The following is a 19,124-nucleotide window of genomic DNA, read 5'->3' as shown; positions in this document are numbered from 1 at the left end:
AGATATATCTTCTTTAAGATAGAAGTTGTCCATTTTTCTTTTATTTTTTTTTTTTTTTTTTAATATAATATCTTTGCGATTTATGCGGTTGGATATAAATTCAACGTCCGAAACTTTGCTCGAAACTTTCTCGATTTTGTACTTGGGATTATACCCTCGTGTCGAGGAATCTCTTTTTGAAGAAACTCTGTTTGGAAGAAGTTGGAAGATTCGATTGGCTGCATTCGAAAGATAAATGTCAGATAAACGTACGTGCAGACATAAGAACAATTCTTCTATTTTATAGATCTAAGGTATCATATATACCTTCTTTTTTTTTCACTTTTATATGATTTGAACACGAGCAGTTGCGTAATTTGTTTCAAAACTCGATTAAAATTAGGAAATCTTTGAACCGCTATAACTTCGAAGATAATGACTTTTAATCAACGTACGAACGAATCATTAGAAACGCAGAATCTTACCCTTTAAGGTGTTTTTTGATTTATCTCGATACGACTTCCGGTTCTTGAGATATCATCGTGTAGAGAAAATGGTAATTTTTAATCTATTCACTATCTCTACCCTTGTTGCTTACTCGGATCTCTCGCTCGCACCTTGTCTCACTGACCTATCCCAAATTCTGGACAAATTCGCGATTCCTGAAAAAACAAGTAGTATTTTTGAGGAAAAAATATAGGTCACTGAGTTATTGACTTATTTATGATTCCAACGAAACCGTGTTAAATACATATTATGCACACTGAATCTTTATACCTCGAACGAATTAAGATATCGAAGTAGAACAAAAAAGAGATTCAATGACATGATTTCCTCTACTTTACGAGTGTGTTTTAATAATATTTTCTATATTATTTGTACACATTTTCTTATTAATTAATAAATCATAAATTTCAAATTGCATTTCTCGTTTGTTAAAATTATCAACACACGTGCTACTAACATTGAATTAATTTTTACCTAATCTTTCCGAATTTTTAAACAAATATATAATATATACTCCATCATCCATACTGATAAAGCGATACATACATACAAACATACATACATACGTACGTACATCGATCTTCCCCCTGCTGCTTTCCCATAAACGTCTATCCTTTTCAAAGTCTATCGAGATTGATGCGCGGTTTTATCGTTCGGTCTTGCATCCGGAATCTCCTCGACGATCGAATCTCGTCGATGCGTCACTCGAGGGTATATCGGAAGCCCACGCGGCCGATCGATCGATCCCGAAAAATTTCTCGTCGGCGCGAATCTCCACTTTCACGAATTTATACGCGACAAATTGAAGGGAACGGCGAATCTCGATCGAGGGACGATTTGTCGAATTTTCGTGTCGAGATGGAACAACTTTTCTGGAAACGCGACGCGATTCTCGCTTTCAATGGTGGGGGGAGGGATGATAGAAAACGTGGCGGAAGGATTTACGAGGGAACGGGAGGAAGAATGCGTGCATCGACATCGTGAAGACGAAGAATGTTAATTAATGAGGGAAATCCGTCAAGGCATTCTTGTTCCTTGGTTTTAATCGAAAATTGTAGTGTGTGAAATTTATGGTGAAAGTGTATATTGAAAAACGAATGGAATTTAGATTGGTATTCGTTGTATAATGAAGGTAAAAATAGTATATTTAATTTAAAAGAGGTTTTTTTTTCGAAATTATTGGTTTTGTATTTAAATAAAATTAATAGATTAGGAGTATAAATCAAAATGACAAACTCTGAAATTTTAATCAGTTGCTATTTTTGGAATAATTAAAATCTCGAATTAATAAGATTAAAAAAAAATTGCATCCTCCATTTTTTCATTTTATAGCTCGTTCAATCGTTACACGTTTTTTCGTAAACGAAATATTATATCATACTTGTCACTTCCTTCGCGTAGAAAACTTGATATATTCTTATCGAGTTATGTCGTGTAAGAGAAATGAAAGAAATTTTTCAAAAATCTTTCCTTTCGCAAAGGCACAAACGTACTCTTTACTTTGAACTATTCTCTCGAGAAGTCAGGTTCTTTTGAATAGAAGAAAAAGGGCTTGTCTCAAACGTGATGTTTAAAGACGTGTAACCAACATTCTCGTTCTAACTTCGTATTGTTACGTCGAGCAAACACAAATTGGTGAAATTTTCATGAATCGTTGATGTATTTCAACGTTGTGACAATAACGAAACATGCATCGAAACAAACGTTAAATTCTTCTTGAAGAATTTCTGTTTCCAACACGATGAATCGCATCTTTAACGAAGATGTGCGATCTTTTGATGAAGAAACTTATGTTTCTCTTATTGTTTCTTGATATAATATAAAGCAATTTTGTTGCTTGAATGAATGAAACATCGATCGTTTGAAACTACACAATATATTTGTGAAAGTTTCGAATAATAAAATTTCAAATACACAATGGATGAAAAATCTGGCTTCACAATAATTTGAGAGTTTTATATAAAATATCGCGCCAAAAGCAAAAAAATGAAACAGTTTCTCGAATAGGAATAAATTGAAAATATGGAATAACAAGTTTGAATTTAAATTTCTATTCTTATTTAAAAATTTTTAAATTATTGAAATATTTTTAATCAAATTAGTAAAATTAGACAAATAGATATTCTTATTATCAAACGAATGAAGCAAAGATCAATATATTCAATTCAGTACGAATCAATAAATCGATCATTCAACAAATCTACACACCAAATTGTCAATTCAAAGTTTAATAAAAATGCGAATCAGTGCACGTTCAATTAAATTTTATTAAAACTTCACTGAATTGATAACTATAATGATTATAATTACTTTAAATTTTAATTAAATTTAATCTCCTATCGATTGAATTTCCTGTACTATATATTCCTCGCTGTATCGTCTATTCTACGAATATTTTATCTCGTTCTCTTACAATTAATTCTACGCGTCGCACAAAACGGAATGTAGAAATAAAACAGGTTGAAACGTATCGAACGACAAATCGCCGATATTTGTCCTCCCCTGGAATGCGTCTGAAATAACAAGGGGCGTCTATCTGGACAACGAGACGCGAATACCGTTTTTGTTTAAACATTGAAATTGGAAATACGCGGACAGAAAGATAAACTCGTGTGTACGTTGAAAAACGTCTGCTCTCGAGGCGGATAACGATAATTCTAAACGAAACGGGGATCCGGATTGGCCGGCGAGCGAAAATACCGGGAATAAAACGAAAAAGGAGAACGATCATCGCCGTGGATGGAGATTTGTCGACGAAAAATTGGCAGCCAAATGATTCTCGTGATTGGTCGAGTGGATTCAACTCGAATCGGTTTTGTCTCCGGATTGATAACCTAAGTGCATCCAACTATGGCACGTTTCGATGCAGTTTGTGCGATTTTTTGTAATCGAAGCCTCGATTTATAAAGTTTCGAATGGACAAAGAAGGATTATAAAGAAGTTCTATGATGTTTTACACGTTCTATGATGACACGTTTTAATATTGTTTGTATTTGTGAAATTGAAATCGTCGATGTGATTTGACACACACTTGTTGTGGATCATTTTTACGCGAGAAATGTTTGAAAAGCGATGATTTTTGACATTATGCGATGAAAGGATTTGAATTATTACAGTTCGAATGAGAAATATTCGAAAATTTTATTATAGAAGAAACTAATATTGAATATCGATATTAGGATTAATTTATTTGTCTATATTGTCTATAATTAATTGTCTATATAATATATATTGTATATAATATTATATTGTATAATAATATTATATATTTGTTGAAGATTAGATAATGAGCAATAAGGAAATAGTGAAAATTAGCATATTGATGATTCGAAAAATAAAGATTTTCAATGTAGTGAGAATATTTGAATATAGAGAGAATTTTTAATTTTTCATCATCTGGCGCAAATCTCTTAGGAATAACAGTCTCAAATGAGAAAAATGAAAAAAAAAAAAAAAAAAAAAGAATATGCATATGCAAAAATAAAAATTGAGAATGCATGTGTATAGAAGTTAAAACTTGATTGAGAGTTACTCGAGAGACGAAATTTACTCATGAAAAAAAGTTCTTTTTCACTCATGAAAAAGAGTTGAATGAGAGAACAACTTTTAAAAGTACCATGTCGTTATCTATTATCTTATTTCTCGTCATATGTAGTTTTATTTAAAAATCTATTCTCGAGTAAAATTTCCTGTCTGTAATCCAAGATAGCTGCAATACAGACAAAGTTTCTTTAAATAAAAATGAAGATGGATAAGAAATAATAAAACAAAAAATTTCGATTAATGATCGCAGATGTTCAATTTAAGCTTCTCTTATTAATCAAATTTGATTGAAAATCGTAAAATTAAGGAAAATATTTCAAAAAATTTTTTTTGTTAAGAAAATTTCTAAATTATAAATATGTTTGATAAGTTCTTTAAATCGTTTCACCAGATTTTTCCAAAATAATAAATTCATTTTTAATAGACCGTTACAATAGAAAACGTTTTAGATCCTTTAAAATCTCTTTTTTGCTGTTTTATCATTGATATGCATTCTACAAAATCTTGAGTCACAAATACATTATTATTAAAAAACATCTAACAGAAGATGGATCAGATTTTTTATTAAAAATATTTTAAATATAATTTTTTTGTATAACGAATAATCTTTTCTAAAATATATTATACGATGATCGTAATATAATATTTCAACGAAATGTACCTGAAACTTTCCAATTCAATCTACCCGCGAAGAGTTTATTTTCTACGCTTCGATCGATCGACGAATGCTGATCAAACAATTCATGGATGAATAATTTGTGCGTAAACGTTTCTGACTGGTGGCTGTTAGCAAATTATGACATTATTTTTGCTCGAATTTCATGAGAAATGGCTATTATTATTTAACCACTCGAAAAAGACGCATACATACATGCATATACATATGCATACATGCATATAGCATGCATACACACGCACACACACGTACATGTCACACACACGCCACACACACGCCGCATACACGCCACACACACGCCGCATACACGCCACACACACGCGCACGCATTGCACGACATACGCCACGAATACACGCACACGCCACGCATCGCATGAACACAGATATGGGGAGAGAGAGGAGTTCCATCATAAATGTGCCCTATATATTCGAAAATAAATATGATTAAATAAATTATCAAAATATAAAAGGATTTATATAAATGTCTTTGTGCGGAATTATTTGTTTTTATAATATAAATTTTCCTGCTATTTTCGAATGATATGAACTTTCGTTATGCCAATTTTATATTATTTGGAAATCTATACTTTCTTTTATGAATATTGATATTAAAAAATTTTTTAAATATTATTAAAGTTATTAAGATTATTATATTAAGAAAATTTTTTATTTAAATAAAAATCATATATTAAATTTTGTAATTAAAATTTTAAAAATAAATTATTTCCTCATATATATATTTTATTCATAATTTTATTTTCTGATTCAGAGAATTGTTAATATTTTTCTTTGTCTATGATTTATAAATGGAGAATTGAAAATTTAAGCGATATAATCTGATCGAAAGAAAATAGAATTATATTATAATTTCACATTATTTGAAGTTACTTAATAAAAGTTATTTTAATATACTAATTAAAACCAAATTAAAATCAATCCAATACTGAAATTAAATAAAAAGATACGAAAAAAATTATACTTTTTTAAAATATAAATTTTATTAAATAATTCACTTGTATCATTATATTTCTCAGCCAATATTTAAATTAATATGTTAATTTGTGAAATAAATTTAAAAAAATCAAATTTAACTTTTTTATTTATCCAATTTATCTTAAATAAATCAAAATAAATTAAAATGATTTTATTTTCTTAAAACTAATTTTTATCAATATTCATCCAAAAGTTCTAAATTATTATCTTGTATAAATATAAAATTTTGTTAGATTAGCAGCTTTTTTTAATAATTTTGCGAAATTAATTAATATCTAAATACTTATAAATAAGAATATATATCGATAAAAGTTATAACAGATAAAAGTTTCTACAAGATAACAGGGTGCCAGGTAATCTGCAAGTTAAACAAGACGAGAAATGGAAGTTGACGGGAGCAGATTGAAAACACGCTTTCGAGCCTTTTAATGTCCGTCAGCTAAGATAAAATGCATTGCTTTAGCGTTGTAATTAAGCAAGAAACTCATTCGATGTATTAATTAAATTGAAAGAAAAAGCGAAAATGCGGACAAAATCGTGCTAATCATACTCAGTTACCATGGAATGGAAACAGACCATTGCTGATAGAAATAAATCTTATCAATATAATATTAATATTAGAATTAATATTAAAATTATTCTTTAAGAGAAAATTTTCATTTCTTAACTTTAACTTTCAATTCGATGATGAAACGTATTAATCATTTCTCAATGTACCTACCTGGATAATCTGGATTTAATGAATTTCCATGACCGTTAAAAATAATTTATGCAGTAAAAATATCACCTTTTACACTAAACTGATATTTTAAGAAAGGAAAAATATTCCCAATTATTTTAAGTATTTTAATATTTTAAGTCTTTAATATGCATATTTTACAATATGCAGAATTTTTAATATTATTCCACTTTTGATTTTAATAATCAAATTTAAAACATAAAATATTTATTCATAAATTATTCACGTTGATTTTTGTTTAAACTTTTTAAAATTTCACAAAATAATTAAAAATAAAAAGAAATAAAATTTAAAATAATTTTAAATAAATTTTAGAATAATTTTTAACACTTTATTCTCATGCATTGTCGATTCAAAGATTAGAAGTTATCCAATAAAATTTTTATCAATTTTAAATTGATGAAACGTTAAATAAATTATATTTGCCTCAATCTACGTTTATTTGTCGTATTTTAACATTAATCTTTCTTTAATATTACAATTACATCCTACAATATAATATTTCTAATCTCACTCGCACTTTTTGATTGTCTTCCATGATATCCTTCTATCTATATCTTCTTCATCGTTTTTATAATCATAAACGGTTACATTTCTTTTGTATAATAATAATTTCAAAATTTGATTGGTTGCTTTACAAACAAAATTAAACTAAATTCAACCTATCATATTTCTCGATTTATATATTCGTTCGTTTTCCATGTATATCTCACTCATCATACGTTCCTACAATCACGAACAGTTACATTTCTTTTATATAATAATAATTTCGAAATTTGATTGATTGCATTACAAACAAAATTAAACTAAATTTAGCCTATCATATTTCTCAATTCGTATATTCGTTTGTTTTTCTATGTATATCTCACTCATCATACGTTTCTACAATCACGAACGGTTATATTTCTTTTGTATAATAATAATTTCGAAATTTGATTGGTCGCATTATACATGAAACAAAATTAAGCTAAGCCTATCATATTTCTCGATTCATATACTCGTTCGTTCTTTCATGTATATCTCACTCATCATATATTCCTAGAATTATGAATAGTTTTATTTCTTTTGTATAATAATAATTTCAAAATTTGATTGATCACATTATAAATAAAATTAAACTAAATCTAGCCTATCATATTTCTTAATCCATATACTCGCTTGTTCTTCCATGTATATCTCACTCATCATACGTTCCTATAATCACGAACGGTTACATTTCTTTTGTATAATAATAATTTCGATATTTGATTGGTCGAAATTGGATTATAGATGAAACAAAATTAAGCTAAGCCTATAATATTTCTCAATTCACGGACTCGTTCGTTCTTTTATGTATATCTCACTCATCATACGTTCCTATAATCACGAACGGTTACATTTCTTTTGTAGAATAATAATTTCGATATTTGATTGGTCGAAATTTGATTATAGATGAAACAAAATTAAGCTAAGCCTATAATATTTCTCAATTCACGTACTCGTTCGTTCTTTTATGTATATCTCACTCATCATACGTTCCTAGAATTATGAATAGTTTTATTTCTTTTGTATAATAATAATTTCAAAATTTGATTGATCACATTATAAATAAAATTAAACTAAATCTAGTCTATATATCATATTTCTCAAACTATATACTAGCTTATTCTTTCATGTATATCTCACTCATCATACGTTCCTAGAATTATGAATAGTTTTATTTCTTTTGTATAATAATAATTTCGATATTTGATTGGTCGAAATTTGATTATAGATGAAACAAAATTAAGCTAAGCCTATCATATTTCTCGATTCACGTACTCGTTCGTTCTTTTATGTATATCTCACTCATCATACGTTCTTAGAATTATGAATAGTTTTATTTCTTTTGTATAATAATAATTTCAAAATTTGATTGATCACATTATAAATAAAATTAAACTAAATCTAGTCTAGATATCATATTTCTCAAACTATATACTCGCTTATTCTTTCATGTATATCTCACTCATTATACGTTCCTATAATCACGAACGGTTACATTTCTTTTGTATAATAATAATTTCGATATTTGATTGGTCAAAATTTGATTATAGATGAAACAAAATTAAGCTAAGCCTATCATATTTCTTGATTCATATATTCGTTCGTTTTCCATGTATATCTCACTCATCATATGTTCCTACAATCATGACAGTTTTATTCACTTTATCGCTACAATAATAATTTCAAAATTTAGTTGTGCAGTGACATATGAAACAAAATCAAGATAAATTCCATATTTCAATATAAATAATAATACAAGAAGTATATGTGCATCATGAAATTTGAATAAAGTTTAAGTGTTCCGCTAAATTTGTATTATTCTCTGATGACGTCACACGATTCGTCAAAAATGATCAGTCTATCGATGCCTGTTTTTAATTTCGTTTTTAAATTAATTTGTTAACGAATTTGAAAGTGCAAATTTATTTCAAAGAGAATCTTTACTGCTATCTTCTCTTTGACTCGTGCCATGAATGAATCATCAAAATCATTGTCAAGTTTTGCATTGTGTTGCAACAATTCTGCTGCTTTGCAGAAGCGTTGCACGTGTTGCTATGTAACAAGCTCGTTTCTCGATAAATTTTCCGACGAGAGTCTACAGACGACCCTTTGCACAACGTATTGCGTTACTCAGATTACATGTGGACCTGATAAATAAACCATACATTGCGCATCATCCTTGAAAACCCTTTTCATCTACGAATTTAGCAAAGGTAATTTCATTTTATCCTTTAGAAATTAATTTATATGCAATTTTAATGCAAACTAATGATAAAGATTTGAAAATTTATTGCTTTATTGCTTTTTCTTCTAACTTTTTAATGAGATTGAGTTCAATAGTATAAATTGAATTTTTTATAGTAACTTTCTTTTCGTGAAAATTTTTTGTTATGTTAAATTGTTCAAGTATTATTTAAATTGTTCTAATATTGAAAAGTTTTTAAATTACGAAAAGAATTACTTATCAAATTTTAGAAAATATTCGTTGGAAATTTTAAATTTTAAATTTTTTAGAGTATGGAAAAATTTACCATTATTAAAATTTAACATTTTTCGTATACATTTCGTATTTTTCAAATTATAAAATTTAACTTTTAATGAAATCTTCTCTATTATATAATAGTTGTGCTAAATTTTCGAATATGAATTACTACTAAAGTGATAACCAAGTTGCAGCCAGTGTATGAATTTCATTTTCTTACGTTCAGTTTCGAGCGAACAACTCTAACTATTCTCAGGTTGTTTACGAACAATTCTAATCAATAGCTATAATATTATCTACCACAACTATAATTCAGTTATTTGATTCGAGGAATTTCATTTCATCATTTAATATTTCTCTTTTCTTAAATCAATGAAATTTATATTCTGAAAAATCTTTTTATAGTTACATTACAGTTCTTGCATATTATCAAAATTTTATGCGTATTTTTGATTGATTATACAATAGCGTGTCTTTTTATTAACTTTGCAACTAATTGAGTTTGGCAAAATTGCGATGTAATGAAATGATTAATCAACAGGCATGACTCGACTACTTTGATATCTCAAACAATGTGGAACATTGCAGACTAGGATTGACGTTAATACCATGATTTCCCGTCAAAGCATCTCTCCGACTAAATCGTCTATCTGCAGCTTCGTGGTTGTTTGAATCCTTTATATTCTATATTGATTGACAATGATTGAACGTAAACCTATTATTAACTATTATGGGTAACTATAATCATCAATACTATAAAATTCAAAAGTATTAAACTTATACTAATGGTTTTTCAAAAAACTGATTCTATTACAAATTTTTATTCGAATAGCAAAATGAATGAAAAGATTTAATAGCATTTCAGATAAAAAATATAGAAAACAAATTTTTATTAATCAATCTTTTTCAATGATCTATAATTTAATCACGATACGTGACAATTCGAACGAATTGATTAATAATATTTTTGAGTTTAACTTTTGCTCAATAAATCATGCTCTCAGTGTTAATTAATTAATAATAACAAATGAACTGTCTCGTGATTTGATATCCGTAAATCTTATAAAATTAATGCATTCGATTCTCATTTAATGGCTTGATATTCTACTTTGAATATTTTAAACGAGATTTTAATATTATTTTTGCAATTCTATTAATCATTTTCGAATTACTGAATTCTGCATTTAAATTTTAGACTAAATCTTTTTAATATTTGAATTTTAAATAACATTCATGATTATTTTTCTTTTATTTTCTACCATATATAAATTCTAATTTTTTTTTTCCATATATAATTCTATACCTATAATAAATTCTGTATTTTTATTATTCATTCTTAAATTATTTGTAATATTTTCATCTCTTTATTTCGATCATAGTTTTAAATCCTAAGAATCTCAAATATAGAGTTTTCGAAAAATATTATATTATATTTAAACTTATAGGATATTCGTATTCCTTGTTTTCAACAAATATAACTTTAAATTTTAAAAAACCTTTTATATTATGGATTCTGGAATTTTTTTTTTTTTTGCTTCAAAAATAAAGTTTTTAATATTTAAAAATTCTTGGATCTATATTTGGATTTAAAAGATTTATTTTTTCTTTTTTTTTTTTTTTGATTTTAACAATTGTAGCTTTCAAAAAACATTATTAATTCAGAAGCATTAAAAATATAAAGTTTTTCAATATTTAATGAATTTTAAATTTGAATTTATACAATATTTTTTTTCTCTTCTTTTTCTTAAATTTTTAAAGCAAAGCTATCGGTAACCAAGAATACTCTTAGTCTTCGAACTTAAACTTTTCCTTCTTATCTTTCACTTCCAACAATTACACATTTAAATCTTAAGATCGTTGAGAAGTTTGTGCTTGCAAAATCTAATGAATTCTAAACTCCAAGCTTTTATTCTTTATTCTATCCAACATTATCTAACATTGAATTCTAAGATCTTTAATTCAAATCATATTATTATTACTTAAATTTTTAATTGATTTTATTTGATCTTTAATAAAGAAAAAGTAAAATTATATCATGAATCATATAAACTCGAAATGTTTTTATGCTTTGTTGTGCCATTGAAATTAATTTCTAATAAATATAATTTTTCCTTCTTTTTCCATTTTCAAAATAGTGTTAAAAATATATATAAAGAGAACAGTAATTTTTAACAATATTAAATTTTGGTTGATCGTCAGATATCTAATTTCCATTATAAAAATATATCATTCAAATTTAATAACTTTCATCGATCTAGTTCATCACGATATACCAATAAAACGCTTTCAAAAGTTCCATATCAAGCTTGTGATTAATAAAGCAGCATTAATGCGATTAAAAGGATAACAAAGTTCGCAGCGACGAATGAAATTTTCGATTATAATGCGATTATCTACATCGTTCTAAGTTCAGTTCTCACAACTGAACCGCGAAATTATTGATTCATTGATTTTTTTACTATATTTTCTACGTCTCTATGTAAAAAAAAAAAAAAATGATTCGATCGCCATGAAAAAATTGAATAAACGACATGCACGGAAAAAAACAATATCTTCATTTTCGTTATATATCGATGGCCCTCGAAGCTTGACAATTTCGAAATAAAAATGAAAACTTTTTAAAAAAAATTCTCTAACGTGTTTTATAAAACGGATCATTTGCAATAGCACAATCAAAATATTAATTTGATTATCGTTAATCTTATCGAATTCACAAGTGGATACGGATGTTTTCATTAAAACTGAAGAAAAGAAACTTCGTTGAAAAAACGAAAGTTAATACATCTCAACGGAAATTCTCAACGGAAGTTGAGAACGGAACTACGAAAATGGACGAAACTTTCAACATTTACACTTTAGAGAAATTCGCGAAGCGATCTAAACTTTTCGTATCTTTTATCTTGTATTCGAAACAGACTTTCGGATAGAAATTTTTTAGCAAGCGAACGGAAAGAGAAATGAAGAGGAGACCTCAATCTTTAGAACTTCGAATCGTTTCTCGAGAAGAAACGAGGCGAGAACTCGATAATCTCGAGAAAAAAAGGATGTTGATTGCTATAATGATCGAATTCCGATTATTTTCAGCGGAACTGGTATTGTGAAACTCGGGATATCCGCTTTAAAGAGTCGCTCGTTTGACGATAAAAAGACGAAATCTCCAAGTTTCGTCGAAAGATCAAAGAACGATTCGTGGGATATCTATGGGGGATATTATATCGATTCTATAAATGATATGTATATTTTCCAACAGATTTAATTACTCCATATTCCTCGTCGCTTGATATTCAGAAATAAATTTCGAATAATTAATATCGAAGAAGGACAGAGTTATTGTGTTCTATGATCTGATATGTTTTTTGTAAGTTATTTTATATAAAAATTTCATTTTCAATTTAGTGATATATAAAATATAATAATATTTAATTTTAATTTAATTTTATCACTGGATATAGATTACTGGAAAGAAAGAAAAATCCGCAGAATTCAGCAGGTCAGTATGATAAATATTAATTCTATTATTATTACCTCGCATTTTTCATTCTATTTTTTCTCTCTTCTCTAAAATAGAATTTCCTCGTATCATCACGTTAGTTGGCACAACAACAAGCATTCTAAGGGAATTCTCGATGGAATGGAAAAGGAGTATTCATTCGTGAAAATTTCGTATCGAAGCACGATCGAAGCAAGCGATCGATAATCGACGAGAATTCGAGGAGGAAACAAGTGAATTTCCATGGTAGGCCTTCTACTGTCACTTTGTCGCGATCGAGCCGATCTTCGACCTCATTAAGGATCACATCCGACAGTATTATCGTCGGTGAGGCATAAATGAAGTGTACATTAAGGTGAACGAGAAGATATTGAGTAAGTATTCGAGGTATAGTTCGATCACTGAATAAGAAATAAGCGATGTATCGAACAATTTATTTATATTATGCTCGAATAACCAAAAAACAAATAATTTGATTCTTTCTTCTTTTTATTTGGACTAATTATTTGGAGGATAATCGAATTAAAATAATTGATAAATCGTTAGACGGATGCTAATATATTCATTAAATAAAAAAAAAATTAATCGACTTTTATTTTTTAAATTAGGGACCAGTTTAAATTTGTATTGAAGTGAGAAGTAGATATAATGAGTCCCTATATTGAATTCAATGTATGCATTAAGTTTCATCTGTTTTATTTCTTTCATTTTGATTCCATATTCTATTACAATTTATTCTATCATCAAAAAATATCGTAATATCGTAAAGAATATTATTTGTAATAAAATATTTTTTTTTTACAATTAATTTTAAATTTTAAATAAAAGTTGTCCGAATAATCAATGACTCAGATAGAGAAAATATTAGGAAATCGAGATCCTAAATATTTATTCGTCACTATACGAGGTTGAATTTTTTATAAACCACGCTCATGAAGATAAAATAAGCGTACATCCCCCAAAGCAAGCGCGAAGTAAAACGTCAAAAATGTATATATCTCAAGGGTAATTTGATTTGTTTCATCTTTTTCTATCTTTCTTGCTTATCTGTCCTCCTTCTCGAAAATGTATCTCACACGTGGTCACCTACATGCAGTAATGCATTTTCTGATAAGACCAGACCATAGGGAACATTTTAAATTTAATTGAAACGACAATGCTTTCATTTGAAAGTCCTGGAATTGAAAACTTTTAATTTTATCATATATTGCACTTTTAAATAGATATAACTTCATGTGTACAAAACTTTTCTTTAGAAAATTCATGATTTCTGATAAAACGTCCAGCCTTAAAATGGTTTTTCATGCATAGCTTTGATGTTATTTTAGCAAAAGTAATTCATTCGAGTATAAACAAGATTTACGATATTTTAACTTGTTCACGGAGGAAGGATTGTAAAAGGAAGAAATTTCTTCCGAGGGCTGCGTTTGACAGAAGTAGATTCCTTGTCAGTTCCTCCTTTGAGACAGAAAAAAAGAGTCATTGATCATGGAAGGATATTCATGAAGTGTATTTTTCTTACTTGATAAAAACTTCATTATCGATTATTTTTTTTCACTTAATTTTTTTATTGGAATATAGAGAGAACATGTTATTTTTTTTTCTAAGAATTATGAAATATATAATAAAAATTTAATCTAATTTAGAATATCTTTTACTTGAAGTTGATTTCATTATTTTAGATCATTTCAATGATCTTAAATTACTGATTATTAATAAGCCAAAAAAGATTATGTTTTCGCTCTATTTTTTTTAATTCTTTTCTTTATAGCAAGATTAATCTTATCTATTCAACAGAACTAGATTATCAAACAACCAACAATAGAAAATGTTTCGTCGTAACAAACAATGCTTTCTACGATTTTGCTCTGTATCGCATTAATAAGATGTTGGACCAGTTGCCATTAAGAGAAGGAAAAAAGAGATTTGGAAGCGAAAAAAAGAAAGAACAGTGCCATGATGATAACGAATGATAAACTCAATGAGAAGGATTTTGCATTCATTCACATGTATTAATAAGATCTTATCAATATGGAATACTGCCTCCATGATCGTTTCACAACAATGCATTGCAACTATTCAAATGGATTAATTCAGATTTTCTTTGCATTCTGACGAAATACATACATACAATGGCTATTTAAATAAGTGCTTCATTAAATCGATAATGAAAAGGTAATTCGGATGGTATAGATAATTTAAATAGAATTAAACAATTAAAATTAGAATAAGCAAGTTTGAAGAATTTCAATTTAAGTTTTCATCATCAATATCATAAAATTATTCCATAAAATATTTTCTTTATTAATAATAAATAATATATTTGAAAATATTATAACAAAAAAGATAATGTGTTAATAAGAAATTTCAAAAGTTAGAAAAGAAATGGAATATTTGATTTTATTCAGAACAAATTTTCTGTTTAATAATAATACTGGAGAGAAAAAGGAATGCAAGAATATCAGAGATATAATGGAAAATCGAATGAAACGAATTCGAAGGAAACGTTTAAAATTCAAGGACCAAAGAGTTCAATTAAATATTAACGACACAACTTTTCCCACAGTTTCGTATTCGCTCTGATGCACGATATATTAAATCAACTACCGTGAAAGCGTTAACTATATATTTATAACAAAGTAAAAACAGCCAATGAGTTTTTCATTTTCAAGATGACCTCGATCCAACATATCTCCGGACAATAACAAAAATGTTTAATTCAATATCTGTATCTCGTCGAATATTTCCGTGTAATCTCATTTCGACATACATATATGTACGGCATAAATCCTTTCTATTACTTCCTATATATGTATGTTTGAACATTTATCCATCCTTCGTGATTGTTTCTCGTTTTCAAGATTGATTACACGAGCGTCTCATAAGAGAAACAATACGAAAAACATCGTTTCGTTATTAATTGATTGTTACTCACATACGATGAATAAAAATGGATATCTAATATCTGCATTGATCAAATCGATTTTAATGATCGTAGAATTTATTTCACGAAAAAAATAATACGATATCTATTTGTAAAATCTATGCATAGAAAGAAAATGATGAAATAGAAAGAAAATCTCTGCTATTATTCTTTGAAAAGTATAAATTTAAAAATCCTCGATCGATCGTCAAGTATTTTGACTATGGAGAATTATACTTGTTTTAAGAGAAAATAAAAATGTAATAGCTATTCATAAGAAGAAGATGAATATCTCTGATATTCTTCCTTGAAAATCAAATCAATAGAGATCGAAATTTCAGGAAAATTTCGATAGTTATGATAGAAATACGTGCAATTTCATCTCGATGCTATTGCATAGTTTCCGAAGAGAGAAAATAATATTTCGTTTAAATGTGTTCCACGTGCAATGAATATAATATTGAGAGAGATTTGTCTGTAATATAAAAATTAACCTCCATCGGATTGAATTTTCGCTGAAATTTCGAAATTCATCTGGTTTCTCGTTAATGAATACGATAAATACGGTACACTGGAGATATAATGATACATCGGGGAAATCCGAATAAAAATTCTGATTTAACAATTTAACGAATAAACGTAATCGGAAATCGCGCATATTGCGATCGATGAGGAATATAATAAATGGATATATACCGAGGTCAATTCCTCGCTGGAAATAAATGCGTATGATTATTAATGCATTGCGATTGTTTTAGATATTTTAATGCGAATAATTGTAATATAGTCAATCAGTATTTGGTTGGAACTGGTATATAAAAATTAAATAAATAAAAATTAAGAATATTTCTTACTCTATTTTATAATTTTAATTTATTCTTTTTAGCTTAATTCTTGAACGATAGTTCAGAACAACAATGCTAAATTCTGATATAAATTCTTCGATCATATTTTATTATGACAATGGAATTTTAACATAATCGTAACATAATTGTATTAAAAAAGTACTATTTAACAAGTACAAGAATAACGCTCCATTTATATCGAAATTAATTAAAAAAGGTAGCTCTCTTTTGTCGCGTAAATTTAATTATATCCGAGTTTTTCAAAACGCAAGCCAAAATCTCGTACACAAAAATTTTTAGTCACAGATTGTGATTAAATTGACAGAAAAAAATTTCACAAAACACGAAAATTATTAAACACAAACAAATTTTATTTATAAATAATTATTTTCAATTTCAATAAATTCTAACGATCGCGTAATCATCAAGGATTTTTTTCAAACGTTTTAATTTGTAACGCGAGCATTATCTTTATACCAAAAATTCGAGTGTTTTACACATCAGTTAATTTCTATAATACTAATATTATACATCATACCAACTATTATAATATTATACATTATTCTTATTATTTATTGAAAAATTCATGCTTTACCTTTCAATCGAATTAAACGAATTATGATTAATGATGTTAGCAGACATATTTCATCGCTAGACTACGGATTTTCATTTCATTTCATTTATGAAAAATTTAAATTTACAAAAATCTGCACGAATAACGTAATAATATGCAAAAACGTATAAAAAAATTACCGACCTCGTTCATTCATGCATATCTTATAATGCATCATCGAAATCCAAAACCAATTCGCAAAATAAAATTATTTACTAACCTCATCTTTCTCGCAAACCAACTTATTGAACCAATAAAATTCCCAATAAGTCAGCGTTCGATTCCTAATAAATTCGAGAAGTCCGTCCATCGATCTGCCGTGTCGTTATTTTTTCGCCGATGATAGAAATATTTTAGGAACGAAATATAACCGCGGTGTTGTTCGACACGCTCTCGAAAGCGGCTCCTTAAGAACTGTGGCAAAACACGAGAGTTCTATTTATCTATCGCGAACACTCGTTTCAGGACGTGATAAATACTCCAAGGAATAACAATATTACCTTGTAATTATTTCGACAGATATAAACACAATCCGTGTGTTTCGTTATATACAGTATACTCGAAAGTTATTATATTTGAAAGTGAAGATACGGAAAACGAAATAAAAGATTGTTCGAGCGGAACTTTCGAAACTCGGAGTTTCGAAGAGAGAAAGAGAGCTGAATCGAAGATGAAGAGGGTGTACGCTTATTCTGGATATTTCTTTTATTTTGGAAATTCGTTCCGATTTCCGGGTCAGCGAGATCTTTCGAGAAGAGAGTGGAAAGTTGATGTTGGCCTCTGAAAAACGAGCAAGATCTATAAAACGTTCGACGTTTAAAACGTCGGGGTTCCTGAGAGATGAATTGAACTCTCTTAGGCTCTCCTACGATTGTAAAAAGAATTGGATTTACCGAAATCTCGGATTCGGGCATCTTTCGGTCGACTCGAACGATTTGAAATGCATATCTCTGGTGAATCCGATTAAGATCTCTTCATCTCTTCTAAGGATCGTCCTTAATTATCCATCTTTTATCCACGATAGCCAACGTTCTCGCAAATTAAATCGCGATCGCGAAAATGGAGATGAAACGAAAATCGGCGTGGATTTTTGTAACATTGGAAATAGAACATTTGTGTTTTGTGTTCGAAAAGGAGATAATTTTTTGATCAATGTCAGATACGAAACACATAGAAGCTGATCGATTCCTTTAAAGCCAGTCATTTGAATTCTGATGTAATTAAGTTAGTTATAAATTAGAAAGTTCGTTTGTTTGGTTTTTCAATAATTTATATGGTATAATTTAATTTCTGTGATCAATTATATATGCAATTGAAGAGGTTCAATTTAAACCATAAAGAAATCCAACTGATTAACTTCAATGTTTAGTTCTTGACTTAATTATGCATTTTAACTGTGAAATTATTCGAAATTATTAGAAATGATTAATCTGTTTTGGCTTTTAAGCAATTTCATATAGCAATCACGAATGAATTTAGTATTTTAAGTTGTGTACTTGATTCTCGTATCGTATATGTAATTCAATTTTCAAATTTCAGGTCCATACATTTTCCAGGTCAATGAAGGGATGTTATTTTAATAACAACACGTAATATCACATCGCATGGAGATATTATTATTTATTATTTATGATCGTAATATTATTATTTACGAATTATACTTACGACTCCGCAGCATTTTTATGGCGATACTATAAAAATGACACGGGCTGATTCTTGAAACAAGCCGACTTTCGTCTCGCCGATCCGGCTCTTCGAATAATTGGCAATAAACCCAGTTCTACAGAAACGGAGAAACTTATATCGAGT

General features: G+C 28.1%; 2 long non-coding RNA genes across 2 annotated transcripts; one reads left to right on the top strand and one right to left on the bottom strand.

Moving 5' to 3' along the window:
- Positions 1-26: 26 nt before the first annotated feature.
- On the bottom strand, positions 27-17,834 carry LOC116185706. Its single transcript, XR_004150581.1, has 2 exons — positions 17,536-17,834; positions 27-641 (listed from the first exon to the last, which is right to left on the bottom strand). It is a non-coding gene; the product is annotated as an uncharacterized LOC116185706 (long non-coding RNA).
- LOC102681285 lies at positions 8,582-13,429 on the top strand. Its single transcript, XR_421871.2, has 4 exons — positions 8,582-9,175; positions 12,695-12,802; positions 12,909-12,934; positions 13,012-13,429. It is a non-coding gene; the product is annotated as an uncharacterized LOC102681285 (long non-coding RNA).
- Positions 17,835-19,124: the final 1,290 nt, after the last annotated feature.

This window comes from Apis dorsata, unplaced genomic scaffold (assembly GCF_000469605.1).
Source record: "Apis dorsata unplaced genomic scaffold, Apis dorsata 1.3 scaffold_256, whole genome shotgun sequence".
Taxonomy (NCBI): Eukaryota; Metazoa; Arthropoda; class Insecta; order Hymenoptera; family Apidae; genus Apis; species Apis dorsata.
The sequence above is the reverse complement of the archived record's forward strand: the minus strand, read 5'-3'. Positions and strand labels throughout refer to the sequence as shown.